We start from the raw sequence: 21,037 nt of genomic DNA, 5'->3' as shown, positions 1-21,037 counted from the left end.
TGACCTTGCTGATATTCTTAATTTAATTTCTTTCCCCGCAATACCGAACAGGCAGGGAGATCTTTTAAATAAATCGACAAATACCGATGAACCTTGAAATACTTGAATTCCAAGACTTACCAAATTGATCAATACTAAACTACACGTACCATTAAGATTTATCCGGCAGGCGGGATGTACCGAATCTGATCACATTATATGAGGTAATCTCAGAAAAAGTTATCTATTAGACTTAGGCTATTGATATTGGCCAAAATAATTAAAAAAGAATGCTATCTTTGTTTTTCTTTTTATAAATAAAGCATCTAAATCACATCAACTAACCAGAAAGTAAATAAACATCAACTGAACGTTCTATCGACTTGTGACGCAAACCCTTACTATTACCTGTGAGTATCACTTACCTATGATGAATTTACTTAATATCTATAGACAATGAGTGAGCGATAAAATATAGATAATTAGGAATAAATATGTGTCCACTAGTAAAAAAATACTGATCTATGAAAATAAAAATACTCATGACAAACAGAGAGTTATATATCCTAATAACTCTGAATTAATTAACAGTGGATCTCGCGGAGTATGAGTCTCCATAAATATCCTGGTATCTGAGTGTCCACTAGTAAAAAAACTGACTTATGGGAAATAGAAATATCCATGAAAAAAAGAAATGTGTACATCTTAATAACTCTGAATTAATTATCAGTTTGCTCCGAGAATTATGACTCTCCATATGACTCTCCATATATATCTCAGTGTCTAAGTGATTTTGTACAATATACAAGGAAATGAAAAGATATATAAATATCCATGATCTGAAAATAAGACATACTGGCTACAATGGTAGGATGTAGAATGATATGTGTTTTGTATACATATATTTTTTAAGGATGTATAACTAATGCAATTTTTTCAAATGTATTTCGTTTTAGAGCTTGTGTGGCTACTCCAGAAGAAGGCGCTGGTTCGCCGAAACGCGCGTAGAGACCCAATTTGCCACTTTCTGTTTTTTAATTCATTTCATATATACTGTCACCATTATATGAATTTTTTAATTTTCCATTGTGTGATATATGATTTTATTGATATTAAATGTGTCTCTCTCCAATTGTGCTATATGTTGTATTTTTTATAAGCCTCTAAATAAAAAACATATATTTTCCTAACTTATTGTAGCCATTTGTTCTTAAATATATTGCATTGTTCAGTGTAGGTTGCCTAGGTTGTTTTTTGTCACATATAAATGGCTATATACCACTTACAGTGTGGAAGTTAACCCGCCCGAAACAACGGGTAGGGACAGTGGTGGGCAGCTAATTCTTATAAAAAATACCCAAGCCTGCAAGTATAAGTTTTGGACTTGGCCCTTTTTGCAGGGTCATGCCTGAACTTTTATGAATCTGGGCACTTTACCACTGCTGATCAGTGCTAAAGTGCATATGCTCTCCCTATTGTAAATTGATATATGGATTAGTGACTCCATGATTGGCTTATTTGATTTACTGTCAGCCCCTAGTACAGTGCACTGAGTGTGCCCAGGGCTTGTAAATCAAATGCTACTGGGGGGCTTGCAGCACTGATTATGGCACCCACCGGATCAGCTTGTAAAGTGTGTCTCAGGCTTGCCATTGCAAAGCCTGCGTGCAGTCTGGTACTGCCATGTTGACTTAGCTAGTGCACCCACTTGCCTGTCCCTTAACCTTCTCTTTTCTACATATTAGTCACCCCTAAGGTAGGCTCAAGAGCAGGGGGCATTGTTTGCAAAAGGTAGGACATGCCCTGATGTGTGTGGCAGGTACTGATAGTGAATTACAACCAATTTAGTTTTTCACTATTGCAAGGCTACTTGTTCCTCCCCATAGGCTAGGATGGGTTGTTTGATTATAACATCTTATAATCCTAACTGACTCAGGGAACTAGGTAGAAATTTGAGTTTAGTATGCCTGAACTCAGAGTGATAAAATAGATCTTTTAGTGAAGTTGGTTTGAACATTCTGTGATTGAAAATACCACTTTTAAGAAATAGTTATTTTCTTGCCTAACCATCCAAGCTTGCCTCTGGTAGGTTGTGTATTCCTTGTCTTGTTTTTAAGTGACAGGGCCTGGGGGCTCCAGGAGACATGGTGAGTCCGCTCAGCACAGGGCTCAACAGACCTATCTGCATGTTGAGTGGTGAGAGGAGTTGCACCTGGGCCTGAATAGGTCTTACCTGCCTTCCGCAATGCTGGCTCCACCTCCTGTGGTGTGTCTGATGACCCTAGCCCACACTCTCAAAGGAAAGAACTGGTTTGGACTAGGCACAGACACTCTCTGCCTTCAAAGAAAAATGGATTTTTGGAGTAGAAAAGAAGGGAACTTAGACCCCAGAACTTTAGATCACCTCTGGGAATCAAGACAAACCTTTGCTGAGAAGAAAAAATGGGAAACTGAAGGAGGAGACTACCCCTATGCTGTGTGTTGTTGGGTTGGCCTGCAGTGGTTGCTTCATTGCCAAAGAAAGGAGAAAAAGGACTGAGTATGATTTCATCATCTTGAAGAATATCTCAAAGGGCTTGAACTTGAGCTTGCCTCCTGCCTGAAGTCTCAGTGACACAAGTCTTCACCAAATTACAACGCTGATGCTGGCGAGCAACGTCGCCTTCTGCACCAAAGCTGTGAGCGCTGCTCCGAATTGTACTGTAGACCTGACGCCAGCCGCCGTGCCACATCTACGCCAGCAAGCTATGTCGTAACCTGCCCAAAACCGTGACCACTGATCCGACTTTAAAAATACTTATTTTTATAATACAACCTGTGTGGTGTCCCTCTTTATTGTTATCACAATATTACTGTATGTGTTCACAAATGCTTTACACACTGCCTCTGATATAAGCCTGCCTGCTCCTGCCAAGCTACCAAGGGGGTGAGCAGGGGTTATTTGAGGATTGTAACCCTGACTAAACGCAAGGGTTCCTATTTGGTCAAAGGTGCCTACCTCTGCCAACAAAAGACCCCCAAATGTAACAATAAGCAATTATCAATTAATTCTCAAGTTGTTATGGGGACTCAGCTTGTCTTCCCGATCGGCTTTATTTTGACCTTGTTTAATGTTTATGTTAGGTCAGAAACATAGAGCAGCAAATCGCCTGCACTTTCACTGCTAGATGATCTGGTGGGAGTACATCAATCTAACTCTAAAATTATAGTTGCTGGGGATTTTAACGCTGCATTCGAACCCTCTTTCCTACTGAGCACTTTGCTCGAGGAAGAGGATGAGCTATGGGGTATTCCTAGTCTGGCGAACAAGGCCAACATCTATCAAATGTCTCCTTGCAGATTGTTCCTTTAATCACAGGTAGGAGCCTGAGGGCTTGCAACAGGAGAACTGCATCTGATTTAGGAGGACAGGCCACTTTTAAAAGGGGTGCCTACACAAGTGTTATTGATTATATTTTTTTTGACGTAAGAGGGTGGTCATTAGTCGAAGATATGATTATTGAACAAAGGGCCGACAGCAATCATTATTCTTTATTATTAAAAATGAGGGGCACGGATATGGATAGGAAATTCTCAAGCCACATCTCTAAAAATGAAGAGCCGTTTTTAACTAATAACCGCAGAAAGATTACTTGTCCTAAAGTCCAAGCTGATCAGGACTGCATTGTTCTTAACTAATCTGTGTAGTTGTGTGGGAAGTACACAACCCCCTGAAGTAACGCATATTGTATCGGTGCACCACAAGTTTTTTGAAGTTTTACAAACTGTTTTTACCAAAAATTGTTCTGGTAGAAGGCCTGTCAGCATAGGGGAAAATAAGTGGTTCAATAACGAATTCAAGAGAGCCAAGTAGGTTCTGCAACTAGAAGTTAGAGAGCGTTCTAGAGCCAAAAACTGATCGTGACTTGCAATAGTTATAAAGCAGCGCTAAGTAAAGCAAAGCAAGACTTTGCTGACAAAAATTGGCAAGATCTGGTCCTAGCTGCTCAATGTAGAGATAGTCAACTCTTTTGGCATATTATTTCAAAGGGGAGCTTGGAGAATGTTTCCACTCTTCTTCTTAGCCTTCGGGCTAAATCGCGCGTTATAAGATTATTTTCATTTCATTTCATTTCATTCATTTTCATTTCATTTACGTTTTCATTTCACTCTTAGCTATAATATACAGCCGGAGACTTGGGTGGACCATTTTTCAAAACTATATTCCAGAACGGAGGATCAGGGCAGTTTTAATACCCACATGGCTGAACTAAAGTCAGTAATTATTGCCCCTGTGGCGAATGCAAACAACACAGCATTGACTTTCAGTCTAGAAGACACTTTGTCAGCGATAAATAGATGAAAGTCAGGTAAAGCCCCAGGCCCTGATTTGATATAGGGCGATTTGTACAAATCAGAACCTACGATATGGGCCTCGTACATAAATCTCTTGTCTAATTGCATAGTGGCCGGTTAGGATATACCAGAAATTTGGAGGGGAGCAGAGATAATTGACATCTTCAAAAAGGCTGATGCTGCTATCCCCTCCAATAATAGACCCATCAGCCTGATAAACAATCTACAAAAGATTTTTGCTAGGCAAAAGTTAGATAAACTTCAAGGCTGGATGGATGATCACATGATATTGTCGACTTACCAGGTGGGAGTTTTTGTTCCAAAATAAGCATGTGTGACCAAGCTTTCAGATACAACTTATTAACCCCTTCGCTGCTAGGCCTTTTCCCCCTCCTGTGCTAAGGCTTTTTTTGGCGTTTTGTGGTAGTGCGCGCTTAGGCCCTTGTAACTTTTTGACCACATAAGGTATCAACGCCAAATTTGTGTCCTTTTCTTCCAACATCATGTGGATTCTAAAGGTGCCCAGGGTTTGTGGATTCCCTTGGAGGGGTCCCAGAAATTAACCAAAATATAGGGATTTTTTTGTTTTTTATAGAAAAACGGGAAAAACGGGATGCAAATGAAAGCCTCTGGGGTTTTCCCTGAAAAAGTTATCAAAAAAGGGTTTGTGGGGCTGAAATCTCCATTTTCTCAGCTTTTAGGGAATGATAGTCTTTTGTCAGAGAACCGACATTTTTCACACAGTTTTGGCATTTTTCTGGGACATAGCCTATTTTTGCTATTTTTAGAGCTTTCCACCCCCTTCCAGTTAATGGTAGAAATAAGTTTGAAAGCAATAATGGATCCTGAAAAGCTGTACATTTTTCAAAAAGTAGACAAAATTCTGAATTCAGAAATGGGTCATTTGTCTAAATCCATGAAGGTTTCTTTACATAAACTAACAGTTAAATATTGGAATAATTGAACATTTGTTGAAAAAAACAGCCTTTTGTCTCAACGTTTTCACCTATAACTTTTTCTAATTTTGACAGCTCTTAGAAAGCAATATACTGTTACATCCGTTAGACCTTCCTGGTTGTGAGGATATATAGGACTTGTAGTTTCACCAAGAACCCGACGAACCCAGATCCAAAAACTGAGCAGCAACTTGCAATGGTATTTTTTTATTTACTGGGTATAGAGCACTTTGTCTTGGAAAATGTATACATGGAAAAATCTGTATGAAAGACACCTATGTATTTCTGAATTAGGTACAGATTATAGAGTTCAGAAACAGTATATAATTGCTAATTTTCAAAATTGGGAATACTCATACTAGCATGAGAATTATTGGTCATTTTTCAAAAATATTTTTTTTCTTACACAATGTCTTTCATTGAAAGGGAAAAATGCATGAAAGCTCAATTGGTAATAACAGTTGATTTACAAATCTGAATTACCCAAAGTCTCCCGATAAAAACGGTACCTCACTTGTGTGGGTCCGCCTTGTGCCTGTGACAGGAAACGGCGCAAAATGCAACGTGGTCACACCTAAATTTTGCAGTTACAAATTGACCCTTTTTTGGCAAAGTGCCTACCTGTAGTTTTTGCACCCTAGCTCTGCCGGCACCTAGGGAAACCTAGCAAACCTCTACATTTTTAAAAAGTAGACACCCAGGGGAATTCATGATGGGGTGACTTGACTGCCTACCACCAGGTTTTGTTACCCAGAAACCCTTGCAAAGCTAAGAATTTGACAAAAAAGTTTCCTCACATTTCTGTGGTGGAAAGTTCTGGAATCTGCGTGGATCAACAAATTTCCACCCACCCAGCGTTCCCCCAGGTCTCCCAAAAAAATGGTACCTCACTTGCGTGGGTAGGCATAGTGGCTGCGACACGAAACAGCGCAAAACGCAACGTGGTAGCACCTCAATTTCCCAGTGAAATCTTGCACTCTTTGGACAAAGAGACTACCTTTAGTTTTTGAGCCCTAGCTCTGCCAGCACCTAGGGAAACCTAGCAAACCTATACATTTTTCAAAAGTAGACACCCAGGGAAATTCAGGATGGGGTGACTCGACTGCCTACCACCAGGTTTTGTTACCCATAATCCCTTGCAAATCTAAGAATTTGACAAAAAAAACACATTTTCTTCACATTTCTGTGGTGAAAAGTTCTGGAATCTGCGTGGATCAACAAATTTTCACCCACCCAGCGTTCCCCCAGGTCTCCCGTAAAAAATGGTACCTCGCTTGCGTTGTTAGGCATAGTGGCCGCGACATGAAACAGCGCAAAACGTAACGTGGTCACACCTCAATTTTCCAGTGAAATTTTGCGCTCTCTGGACAAAGAGACTACCTTTTGTTTTGCGCCCTAGCTCTGCCAGCACCTAGGGAAACCTAGCAAACCTATACATTTTTAAAAACTAGATACCCAGGGAAATTCAGGATGGGGTGACTTGTCTGCCTACCCCCAGGTTTTGTTACCCAGATTACCTTGCAAAGCTAAGATTTGGACAAAAAAACACATTTTCCTCACATTTCTGTGGTGAAAAGTTCTGGAATCTGCGTGAATCAACAAATTTCCACCCACCCAGGGTTCCCCAAGGTCTCCTGAAAAAAAAGGTACCTCACTTGCGTGGGTAGGCATAGTGGCTGCGACATGAAACAGCGCAAAACACAACATGGTCGCACCTCAATTTCCCAGTGAAATCTTGCACTTTTTGGACAAAAAGACTACCTTTTGTTTTTGCACCCTAGCTCTGCCAGCACCTAGGGAAACCTAGCAAACCTATACATTTTTGAAAACTAGACACCCAGGGGAATTCAGGATGGGATGACTCGTCTGCCTACCCCCAGGTTTTGTTACCCAGAATCCCTTGCAAACCTAAAGATTTGACCAAAAAATAAATGTCCTCATATTTCTGTGGTGGAAAGTTCTGGAATCTGCGTGGATCAACAACTTTCCACCCACCCAGCGTTACCCCAGGTCTCCCGATAAAAATGGTACCTCACTTGCGTGGGTAGGCATAGTGGCTGCAACAGGAAACGGTACAAATCGTACGGTGGTGAATTTACAATACCCGATTGCAAAACGACCTTGATTTTGGGGGGGGGGGCACCTGAGTTTTTGATCCGGGGCTCAGTGGTATTCTTTGGAAAGTACCAAACCCAAACAGTTCTGAAAAGTAGACACCCTCGGAAGTCCAGGGAGGTATGGCATGTGTGGGTCCCCCAATGTTTTCTCACCCAGAACTCCTTGCAAACCTTAAAATTAGCTAAAAATATCACTTTTCCAAACTTTTTTGCGTGGGATCTCCGTGCCGGCAAAAATGTCCTACCACACAGCGTTCACCATTTTCTCCCGAGTAAAAGGATACCTCACTTGTGTGGGTGCCCCAAAGCAGAACAGTCCGAAAAGAAATTTAGAAAAAGTAGTATTTAAGTTTTACAAATTAAGCCCCCTTGCCTTATACACAGGCCTTTGGCCCACCCACACAAGTGAGGTATTATTTTACTCGGGAGACCAAGTGGAACGCTGGGTGGTAGGACATTTGTGCCAACACGGAGATCCCACGCAAAAATGTATGGAAAACTGTTTTTTTAACCTAAATTTATGGTTTGCAGGGATTTCTGGGTAGGAAAACATTGGGGGACCCACGCAAGCCATACCTCCCTGGACTTCCCTGGGTGTCTAGTTTTCAGAACTGTTTGGGTTTGGAAGTTTCCAAAGATGCCCGCCGAGCCCCGGTCCAAAAACTCAGTCCCACCCCCCCAGAAAAGAAGGTAATGTTGCTATTGGTTATTGTAATTTCTCCACTGTACAATTTGGACCTTTTCCTGTTGCAGCCACTATGCCTACCCAAGCAAGCGAGGTACCATTTTTATCCTGAGACCTGGGGGAACGCTGGGTGGGAGGAAATTTGTGTGAGCCCAGTGACGCCACGCTTTCCCACACAAAAAAATTGTGAAAAAACGGATTTTTTCAGCAAAAATTGAGGTTTGCAAGGGATTCTGGGTAAAGGAACGTTGGAGGAGCCACGCAAGCCATACCTCCTTGGAAGCCCCCGGGTGTCTACTTTTCAGAAATGTGTGGGTTTGGTAAGTTTCCCTAGATGGCCGTCTCGCACGGGGCCAAAATCCCAGGTACCCCTCTTGCAAAAGCTGGTGGTATTGAATGTCAATACCACCAGCTTTTGCAAGAGGGGTTACCTGGGTTTTTGGCCCCGTGCTAGACGGCCATCTAGGGAAACCTACCAAACCCACACATTTCTGAAAAGTAGACACCCGGGGGCTTCCAAGGAGGTATGGCTTGCGTGGATCCTCCAACGTTCCTTTACCCAGAATCCCTTGCGAACCTAAATTTTTGCTGAAAATATCACTTTTTTCACACTTTTTTGTGTGGGAAAGCGTGGCGTCACTGAGCTCACACAAATTTCCTCCCACCCAGCATTCCCCCAGGTCTCACGATAAAAATGGTACCTCACTTGCGTGGGTAGGCATAGTGGCTGCAAGAGGAAAAGGTCCAAATCTTATGGTGGAGAAATTACAATAACCAATAGCAACATTACCTTCTTTTCTGGGGGGGTGGGACTGAGTTTTTGGACCGGGGCTCGGCGGGCATCTTTGGGAACTACCAAACCCAAACAGTTCTAAAAACTAGACACCCGGGGGAGTCCAGGGAGGTATGGCATGCATGGGTCCCCCAATGGTTTCCTACCCAGAAATCCCTGCAAACCATAAATTTAGGTTAAAAAAACAGTTTTCCATACATTTTTGTGTGGGATCTCCGTGTCGGCACAAATGTCCTACCACCCATCGTTCCACTTGGTATCCCGAGTAAAATGATACCTCACTTGTGTGGGTGGGCCAAAGGCCTGTGTCTAAGGCAGGGGGGCTTAATTTGTAAAACTTAAATACTACTTTTTCTAAATTTATTTTCGGACTGTTCTGCTTTGGGCACCCACACAAGTGAGGTATCCTTTTACTCAGGAGAACATGGTGAATGCTGGGTGGTAGAGCATTTTTGCCGACCCGGAGATCACACGCAAAAAAGTTTGGAAAAGTGATATTTTTACCTATTTTTAAGGTTTGCAAGGAGTTCTGGGTAGGAAAACATTGGGGGACCTACGCATGCCGTACCTCCCTGGACTCCCCCGGGTGTCTACTTTTCAGAACTGTTTGCGTTTGGTACTTTCCAAAGAATACCACCGAGCCCCGGGCCAAAAACTCAGGTGCCCCCCCCAAAAAATCAAGGTTGTTTTGCAATTGGGTATTGTAAATTCACCACCGTACAATTTGACCGTTTCCTGTTGCAGCCACTATGCCTACCCACGCAAGTGAGGTACCTTTTTTATCGGGAGACCTGGGGGAACGCTGGGTTGGAGGAAATTTGTGTGAGCCCAGTGACGCCACGCTTTCCCACACAAAAAAGTGTGAAAAAACAGATTTTTTCAGCAAAAATTGATGTTTGCAAGGGATTCTGGGTAAAGGAACGTTGGAGGATTCACGCAAGCCATACCTCCTTGGAAGCCCCCGGGTGTCTACTTTTCAGAAATGTGTGGGTTTGGTAGGTTTCCCAAGATGGCCGTCTAGCACGGGGCCAAAAACCCAGGTAACCCCTCTTGCAAAAGCTGGTGGTATTGAATGTCAATACCACCAGCTTTTGCAAGAGGGGTTACCTGGGTTTTTGGCCCCGTGCTAGACGGCCATCTAGGGAAACCTACCAAACCCACACATTTCTGAAAAGTAGACACCCGGGGGCTTCCAAGGAGGTATGGCTTGCGTGGATCCTCCAACGTTCCTTTACCCAGAATCCCTTGCAAACCTCAATTTTTGCTGAAAAAATAAGTTTTTTCACACTTTTTTTGTGTGGGAAAGCGTGGCATAACTGGGCTCACACAAATTTCCTCCCACCCAGCGTTCCCCCAGGTCTCCCGATAAAAATGGTACCTCACTTGCGTGGGTAGGCATAGTGGCTGCAACAGGAAAAGGTCCAAATCGTACGGTGTCAACACACACCGCCAGCCAAGCACCACTCCACGCACACCGCCAGCCAAGCACCACTCCACGCACACCGCCAGCCAAGCACCACTCCACGCACACCGCCAGCCAAGCACCACTCCGTGCATAGATAGCCAAGTACCCCTCCACGCACACCGCCAGCCAAACACCACTCAGCGCACACACCGACAGCCAAGTACCACTCCACACACACCGCCAGCCAAGCACCACTCCGTGCACAGACAGCAAAGTACCACTCCACGCACACCATCCAGCCAAGCGTCACTCCACACACACCGCTAGCCAAGCACCACTCCGTTCACAGACAGCCAAGTACCACTCAACGCACACCACCAGCCAAGCGCCACTCCACACACACCACCAGCCAAGCACCACTCCACGCACACTGCAAGCCAAGCGCCACTCCACACACACCACCAGCCAAGCGCCACTCCACACACATGGCCAGCCAAGCACCACTCCACGCACACCGCCAGCCAAGCACCACTCCACGCACACCGCCAGCCAAGCACCACTCCGAGCACAGACAGCCAAGTACCACTCCACGCACATCACCAGCCAAGCGCCACTCCACACACACTGCCAGCCAAGCACCACTCCGTGCATAGATAGCCAAGTACCCCTCCACACCCACCGCCAGCAAAACACCATTCAGCGCACACCGACAGCCAAGTACCACTCCACACACACCGCCAGCCAAGCACCACTCCACGCACACCGCAAGCCAAGTGCCACTCACCACCAGCCAAGCACCGCTCCACGCACACCATCCAGCTAAGTACCACTCCCCACACACCGCCAGCCAAAAACCACTCCACACACACCACCAGCCAAACACCACTCCGTGCACAGACAACCAAGTACCACTCCATGCACACCACCAGCCAAGCGCCACTCCACACACACCGCCAGCCAAGCACCACTCCGTGCACAGACAGCAAAGTAGCAGTTCACGCACACCACCAGCCAAGCGCCACTTCACACACACCGCCAGCCAATCACCAATCCGAGCATAGATAGCCAAGTACCCCTCCACGCACACCGCCAGCCAAACACCACTCAGCGCACACCGACAGCCAAGTACCACTCCACACACACCGCCAGCCAAGCACCAATCCACGCACACCGCAAACCAAGCGCCACTCACCGCCAGCCAAGCACCGCTCCACGCACACCATCCAGCCAAGTACCACTCCCCACACACCGCCAGCCAAACACCACTCCGTTCACAGACAACCAAGTACCACTCCACGCACACCACCAGCCAAGCGCCACTCCACACACACCGCCAGCCAAGCAGCACTCCGTGCACAGACAGCAAAGTAGCACTCCACAAACACCACCAGCCAAGCGCCACTCCACACACACCGCCAGCCAAGCACCACTCCACACACACCGCCAGCCAAGCACCACTCTGTGCACAGACAGCAAAGTAGCACTCCACGCACACCGCCAGCCAAGCGCCACTCCACAAACACCACCAGCCAAGCACCACTACGTGCACAGACAGCCAAGTACCACTCCACAAACACCACCAGCCAAGCACCACTCCACACACACCAGCAGCCAAGCACCACTCCGTGCATAGATAGCCAAGTACCCCTCCACGCACACCGCCAGCCAAACACCACTCAGCGCACACCGACAGCCAAGTACCACTCCACACACACCGCCAGCTAAGCACCACTCCACGCACACCGCAAGCCAAGCGCCACTCACCGCCAGCCAAGCACCGCTCCACGCACACCATCCAGCCAAGTACCACTCCACACACACCGCCAGCCAAACACCACTCCACACACACCACCAGCCAAACACCACTCCGTGCACAGACAACCAAGTACCACTCCACGCACACCATCCAGCCAAGCACCACTCCACACACACCGCCAGCAAAGCAGCACTCCGTGCACAGACAGCCAAGTACCACTGCATGCACACCATCCAGCCAAGCGCCACTCCACACACACCGCCAGCCAAACACCACTCCACGCACACTGCAAGCCAAGCGCCACTCCACACACACTGCCAGCCAAGCACTACTCCTTGCCCAAGGGGTCGCTTCCTAAAAACTAAATTTAAATTCCCTGGTGCTAGTGGGTATTTTCTGCCCCCCCTGGGGGCAAAACAGCAAAAAAAACGGGCCGATTTGCCCCCAGGGTGGACAGAAAAACAAAAACACAATCATGGCCACCTGGAAGCGACCCTTACCCAAGGGGTCGCTTCCCAAAACAAACAAAGTGCCCCAACAAATATCCCTGGTGCTAGGGGAAATTTCTGCCCCCTCTGGGGGCAAAACGGCCGAAAAACAGGCCGATTTGCCCCCAGGGGGGGCAGAAAAACAAAAAGTTAAGTGTGAGGCCACCTGGAAGCAACCCTTGCCCAAGGGGTCGCTTCCTAAAAGCTAAAAACAAAATCCCTGGTGCTAGTGGGCATTTTCTGTCCCCCCTGGAGGCAAAACGGCAAAAAAACGGGCCGATTTGCCCCCAGTGGGGACGGAAAAACGTAAACAAAAAATATGGCCGCCATCTTGGCTCCAAAAAACAACCCTGGTGCTAGTGGGGAATTTCTGCCCCCCCTGGGGGCAAAACGGTCGAAAAAACGGGCCGATTTGCCCCCAGGGGGGGCAGAAAAACGAAAATATTATCACAGCCCGCCTGGAAGCGACCCTTGCCCAAGGGGTCGCTTCCTATAATCTAAAATTACATCCCTGGTGCTAATGGGGGCATTTCCGCCGCAGAAATGCCCTGCAAAGAGACATCAGGGGAGAGGAAAAACTCTTTCCTCTCCCCTGATGCCTCTTCCCTGCCCCAAACCCCCGCCAGACACTTGAAACTTACCTTATCCCCAGACGCCCAGGAAGCAAATAGCTTCCTGAGCGCTGGGAGCTGGGAATCCCTGATGATGTCAGCGTGCGCTGTGCGCGCTGACGTCATCAGGGATTCCCTTTGGGGGGGGGTGGGCAGGGGCGGCAGCGGAAGGTCTTCCCCTGCCGCCCCAAGCAAAACAACGAAGATCAGAGAACCTCGGAGGGAGCGTCAGCGCTTCCCCCGAGGGTGGGGCTGATGACGAGCTGGCCTTGTCATCAGCGCATGGCAGGTAAGCGCCATGACGAGCCCAGCTCGTCATTAGCCCCTAAGGGGTTAACATGGAATATGTGCTACTCAGGAAACAAGCCCAATGTAGCATTTGTGGATCTGTGAGCTGCATTTGATCTAGTACCGCGTGACTTGTTATGGAAGACTATGCTTGACCTAGGTACCCCAGCGGACTTGGTATCAGTGATTATACCAAAAAGAGATTTTCCTTTCTGTGTATTGAAGCTTGAAGCCTTAGTGTGATTTGTAAGCAATGACACCTATCTTGAATCAGAAATTTCCCCAACTCATAATGTAATGCACATAAATTGTATCATAACATAGAATGTATCCAAGGAAATTAAGTTAAAATATTTATTAAAAGAATTTTCATCACAGAACTTAATATAAACATTTACTCACATAGAGCCAACAACATTTTTTAATACACATATATTCATAAATCACAATAAATGATACTCAGTACATAAATACACAATAATCGGTTAAAAACAATACTGCCGACACGTTTCGGTGCTTGATTGATTAGGACACCTTACTCAGAACTACATTTAAAAACATCTTCTTTCTAGAAAAAGCGCATAATATTTATTAGTATACAATTTATTTGGGGATACTTAGTCTATTCAATTAAACTGATGCGATGTCAAGAGCAGGGCATTGTATTTATCTTACATTTTATAGCAATATTACTTTGCGAAACCAGTGTAGATCCGGAAGTTGAGGCTAAGTTTATTAGTCCCCTGCAACTCTACTTGATCGTCAGCGAATCTGCACATACAAAACCATGTTTTAGACTATAGATCAAACATGCTTTACAAAAAATCTTGAGCAGCATAACATTAGATATTGTTGCTTACTTCGTATTTCAAATGAGGCCACGTGAGTCAGTGAATACACTCCTTGAGACTTTCGTGTTCGTGGTTTCTGGTCTTTACTTCATACTAGACCAATCCCGATTTTTTCGTTTTTTATGTATCAATTGAGGTAGTCTTTATAATCTGGATAATCAAAAAAAGGGATTTTTGTTTTAGAAACAGCGTTATGTGCAAGAGGCTGATGTCTACACATATAGCTGCTCAAACCCTTAATATTAGCAATGACAATGGCGCCACTATTTGCGTTCATTAGTCTAGAAATAGGGTACAAACGATACACCCCATTATCCCTTTTCTTTTGGTGATATGATAAAGTAGTATTTAATATTTCAAGAGCTGGTCACGTTAATTTTATTGACCATACTTAGGGGCCGGATCTTGTTAAAATTTACCCACAACGTTTATTCGGTTCTCGAGTTGGAGATACTCCCAATGTTTGTTAAATACTCGAGTGGTAGTTAGCTCACTAGTTCCCCTATGCTTAACGAGCGGGAAAACCGTTCCGGTCTGGAACAAAAACTTAAATCTATTTTAGGAGCCCACTAACGAGATTCTAGGCGCAAGCTAATCTTACTTGGTTCAGCGACCCGCGCACCGTCAGCCCGCTCTCCCTGGTTTCCGGTTTCCAAATGATTACCCAACCAAGCTGTCTCTATTTATACAAGCTGAAATTGTTGGTAATTGTATAATTGCAAACATCTTTAGCTTAATTACGGGGTGTTTGCCCACGAGTAGCGCCATGTTTGTAGTTTGTTTATCCTTACACATGGTAATATTCATCCACAATAGAAGACGGACTCGCGCACGATCGCTACCTCAGTCAATACAGCTTCCACTGCCGTGAAAGTGTGCGCCATTTTAGTATTTTAGTAAACATTACGTATCGCAATTGTCCGAAGTCTTTATGCAGGCTAACTTAAGTTTATTCTTACTGCTGCAATGTTATTGATCAATGTATCGGTACTAGTTTTTCCTCAGCTATGTGCGGGAGGGCTAGTTTTAAAATTAAAGAACTGCTCGATCTCATTGAATTTTCGATTTGAAACCAATATAAGGTGGTCGTTGGTGTTTTCTAAAATAAACTGAACTGAACCATAACTAATAGTGAGGCTATTTATGAGTGGCCCCATACTTTTACTAACTACAAATTCTATTCCTAGCTGTGTGATGTTTCAACCACATAACAAATATATTGATACAAATATACATTGAATATTTCTCGCATGATTCACAAAAACAGCTTCAGCATTTTAGTGATTCACATATGCAAAAACATTTAAAAAATTTTTTTGCTATATCCATTGTCACATATTACTATTTATTGGACATTGAGGTTTAGGAAAAGACGCTGCCGTTGCTTGTGGGAATCTAAAATTATCCATAATTTATCATATATCCACTATCAATTTGGAGATATATAGATGTGGAGGGGCTCAGTGTTATATACAATTTGGGAAAACCCATTAGTTATATATAATTGGTCAAATGCGAATGCCCAGAAATAACCAAAGCGTCCTTTACATAATTTTGGGCAGTCCATGGAGCGATCACATGTGTAAAATACATCATACAGTTCATAGACAAGTTGTTATCCTAAACATAAACATTCATTATCAGGCAATATTACACTTAGTTTTGCACATCCATTCATTCCCATATAGATATCTGAATTTTAATACTATTTAGTTTCATGGCACAGATGTCAGGACCCACAGTTAGTTATAAGTCCAGAGTATAAGTCAGTTAGCACCCAGGGTTACCTGACTAATCTTTCCCACTCTTCTCTGCTGTTTAAACCATGGGTATATGTTCTAAATTTAGACATGAAAAACTGTTCCCTTTGTTTACGTTTCTTATTAATATCCCCACCTCTTGTTGTGGTTTTTATCTTTTCCACTATGAACCATTTGAGTTCATCTACTTTATGATTTTTCATTGTCCAATGGTCCACTAAAGGGGCATTTTTCTTACAATTTTTTAGAGCTGATCTGTGTTCAGACGGGCGCAATTGCAAAAACAACAGGTGATGGACCGAATGAGGATCAATGTCACGCATTCAACCCAGTCAAAAGATCTGGGTCCTAATCCATCGTTTTTTTGAACTCCACACCACCCTGGGTTAGACAATGGCAATATGCAATTCAGCTCTGACCCTGTGCCCCATGGGAACAGTCCAGTCCGAACTACAAAAGCCATGTCCTTCCCAGAACGGAATCAAGCATCCGAGGACCGGACCGGTTTCGAGGTAACACCTCTCATCAGCCCGGCTAGCTTGACTCCAGTGGTGTGGAGTGCCTGGGACCCACGTCTGGGCATCCCCAGTACACTTATAGCGGAATTGCAAAAACAACAGGTGATGGACCGAATGAGGATCAATGTCACACATTCAACCCAGTCAAAAGATCTGGGTCCTAATCCATCGTTTTTTTGCACTCCACACCACCCTGGGTTAGACAATGGCGATATGCAAATCAGCTCTGACCCTGTGCCCCATGGGAACAGTCCAGTCCGAACTAAAAAAGCCATGTCCTTCCCAGAACGGAATCAAGCATCCGAGGACCGGACCGGTTTCGAGGTAACACCTCTCATCAGCCCGGCTAGCTTGACTCCAGGGTTACCTGACTAATCTTTCCCACTCTTCTCTGCTGTTTAAACCATGGGTATATGTTCTAAATTTAGACATGAAAAACTGTTCCCTTTGTTTACGTTTCTTATTAATATCCCCACCTCTTGTTGTGGTTTTTATCTTTTGCACTATGAACCATTTGAGTTCATCTACTTTATGATTTTTCATTGTCCAATGGTCCACTAATGGGGCATTTTTCTTACAATTTTTTAGAGCTGATCTGTGTTCAGACAGGCGCAACCGCACCTCACGTCCAGTTTCACCAATGTAACCCTTCTGGCATGGGCAGATTATTAGGTAGATGACATTGGATGTTCTGCAGTTAACATGTTCATTCATCCAGTGTGATATACCATTCAGTTCAATTCCGTCAGATTTCACAAAGGATTTACAGTGGGAACAAGTTCCACAAGGCAGATTTCCTCGAATGGGCTTTCTCTGGTCAATGTCTAATTGTCTGCCCTTTCTGGGTTCTCTATATGTATGGATCAGACAGTTGCGGATGGTTCTGTTCCTTCCGTAAGAGAAAATGGGTTTGGGTAAAGGAGTTATTCCCTCTTTGTTTAGAATTGTCCAATTTTTATTGATAAGATTTTTAAGTTTAAAACTCATGCCATTATAGTTTGATACCATTATGATATTATTGCCAGGTTGTTGCGTCCTATTCTTGGGTTCAAAGAGACATACCCTATTTTGATATTTTGCTCTTTTATAGCTCTCTCTTATTAGTCTCTTAGGATAGCCTCGTTCAAGTAATTTCATCTTCAAAATTTCTGCATGCTTTTCAAATGTATTTTTATCTGTACAGTTACATCGTATTCTGATGAATTGGCTATAGGGGATTCCATCTTTTTGGCTTTTGGGGTGATAACTGTTGTGGTGAAGCAGTGTGTTTCCATCAGAGGGTTTTACAAACAGCTCCACAACTAGCTTGCCATCATGTGCCATGATTTTAATATCCAAGAAGTCAACTGCCACTTGACTCTTGTTGGCTGTAAATTTGAGGTTTCGGTCTCCACAGTTTAACTAATCTAAAAATAAAATGAGGTCAGCCTCGCTTCCTTCCCATATAAAAAACTTGTTGTCTATGAATCTAGACCAGTGTTTTATGATTTCATAGAAAGGGCTGACCTCATTGTATATATGTTGTTTTTCAAATTTCCCTACGTACAGACATGCAAGGCTGGGCGCACATGTTGCGCCCATACTTGTGCCTTTTATTTGGCAGAAAAAATCACTAATAAACAGAAAAATATTATTCATGAGCACAGTTTCAATGCACTCAACAATGAACATAATTTGTGGGGTGAGATATCCATCTTCATCACACAGAATGTTCCTCATCAAGAGTATAGTATCTTGTTGGGGTATGTTAGTGTACAAGGACTCAATGTCCAAGCACACTAACCATTGAGTTTCATTATTAAAATTGATGCCTTTAACTTTAGAGATCATATCTGTGGTGTCCTTTACGTAGGATAGTAATGTTTCTACTAAAGGACGAATAAAATGATCTACATATCTACTTAGCGGCTCCGTAATAGAGTCTATACCGGATACTATTGGCCGCATGGGCGGGTTCCTTATGTCCTTATGGACTTTTGGTAGCCCGTAAAGAGCTGGTATTGTGGGATAATTGTTAGACAAAAATTTGTACTCATCCTCACAGATAATACAATCCTCCTTGGCTAAGGTGACCAAGTTTTTTACTTTTTTCTTCAGGGTGTTCCATTCACCTACATTGGATTTCCTATAGAGGGATTCATTATCGAGCAGGGCATTCATTTTATGATTGTAATCTCTAGTATTGAGAATTACAATACTTCCGCCCTTATCTCCGGGTTTTATTGTAATTTCATCACAGGCTTGTAGATTTTTTAGTGCCTCCCTTTCTAATTTGGACAAGTTGTTGGTAGTCCAAATTTTTTCTGCCAGTAATTTCTCGAGTCCTATGGATATTACCTTCTCAAAAGTATCGACTTCCTGATTTACCATTGTAATCTCAGGTGTCCAAGTTGAGGGTGGTTTAAGGCCGGAGGTATTATTATTAGGTCTATTTTCCTTATTTTCAAAGAATCGTTTTATCCTTATTTTACGGATCAGATCCCTAACATCCTTCTCCACTGAGTACCTACAGATTCCAGTACTGGGGGCAAAACCTAATCCTTTCTCTAATGCAGATATCTCTCCAGCTGTTAAGATTTTATCAGAGAGATTTATTATTGGTGCTTTTTGAATGTGGTTATCTACTCCCAGTCCTTGTGACTGCGGGTTCTCATGTAGGGTCTCCTCATTGTTCCCTCCTTCTGGCGGAACCCCTGACGGCCCCTCCCCCGCGTCCTGAATCCACGAGTCTGTCTCTTTTGTTGTTGATCTAAAAAAACCTGATATTCATGGAAATCTTCTGCGTTCTCATCTCTTAATTCATTACGTTTACTGTTCTCTTGAACCTTTTCAGCTTCAGAATCACTTGTATTGTAGGAGGTATCTGAGAAGGTCACATTTTTCTTAAAGAATTTATTTTTATTATATTTGTAGGGACGGTTATTATATTCATTAGGGACAGGTTGATCAAAATAATCCTTTTGAAGATATGGGTATACCAATTCCAATTTAAAATTAGCTACATCTTTTCTTAGTTTGTTAGTTTTTTTTTTTATCGTGTATTCTTGGTAACCAGTGATATCTTCTTTTATTTCTGCTAGTTTTTTATAGCATCATCCAATGCTGTAGATTCATTTAGCTCTTTTTCTAGCTTCTCTATATCTTCCCTTTCGATCCTTAGGAGTCCCTGTGCAGTATCAATAATCAGTAGCATCCAATCGCGACTGCATCGGATCGCGATCAATGTCCAGCTATCTTTAAATTTCTCATCCTTCACAAACGACCCGGGTTCATTAGTGATTTGTAAACCCTTGGGAATGACCCCCTTCTTGCAGTATTGAATGATAAACTCTGCATGAAGTTCTGTTCAAATCATTTTTTTCTTTAGATTCCACAGTTTATTCCACTTATCATCATCACTTTTAGATGGAGTAACTGTGTTGATACTTTTGGAAGACCCTCCTAGGAGTTTCTTACATTGGTCTCCCGAGAACCCAAAGGTTCGTAGTGTATCCATGTCGTGAATCAAAGTTGAAACTCTCTGGCTACAGGAGCCAAGTTAAGGCAGAAGAAAAAGAGAGTTTTCCCTTGTCAACCCAGAAAGGACCGGGAAATATTACACCAAAAAGAGATTTTCCTTTCTGTGTATTGAAGCTTGAAGCCTTAGTGTGATTTGTAAGCAATGACACCTATCTTGAATCAGAAATATCCCCAACTCATAATGTAATGCACATAAATTGTATCATAACATAGGATGTATCCAAGGAAATTTAGTTAAAATATTTATTAAAAGAATTTTCATCACAGAACTTAATATAAACATTTACTCACATAGAGCCAACAAAATGTTTTAATACACATATATATTCATAAATCACAATAAATGATACTCAGTACATAAATACACAATAATCGGTTAAAAACAATACTGTTGACGCGTTTCGGTGCTTGATTGATTAGGACACCTTCCTCAGGACTACATTTCAAAACATCTTCTTTCTAGAAAAAGCGTATAATATTTATTAGTATACAATTTATTTGGGGATACTTAGTCTATTCAATTAAACTGATGCGAGGTCAAGAGCAGGGCATTGTATTTATTAGGGGTGGGCGGCCAGCTACGCTCCGTGCACGGAGTGTGCGTAGTGCCGCCTACTCCGCATTTTGCGGAGCTGGCGTAGCCAGGCGGCACTACGCATGCTCCGCAGACGGAGCGTAGCTGGCCGCCACCCGCCTCCCTCCCGCCCTCCCTAGATACTTTCAAATAAAGCAATCAAATAATTTAAACACTTACCTTGCCGCCGCTGCCCGCCGCGTCCCCGGGTCTCGTTATCTTCCGTCTTCTGTCTTCTTTAGTAATGCGCATGCGCGGGCGGCCGCGCATGCGCATTTTCACGAGAAAATGCGCATGCGCGGCCGCCCGCGCATGCGCATTACTAAAGAAGACGGAAGATAGCGAGCCCCGGGGACGCGGTGGGCAGCGGCGGCAAGGTAAGTGCTTTTTAAATTATTTGAT

Source organism: Lissotriton vulgaris, chromosome 3_1 (assembly GCF_964263255.1).
Source record: "Lissotriton vulgaris chromosome 3_1, aLisVul1.2, whole genome shotgun sequence".
In the NCBI taxonomy this organism is placed as follows: Eukaryota; Metazoa; Chordata; class Amphibia; order Caudata; family Salamandridae; genus Lissotriton; species Lissotriton vulgaris.
This window is presented reverse-complemented; position numbering follows the sequence as displayed.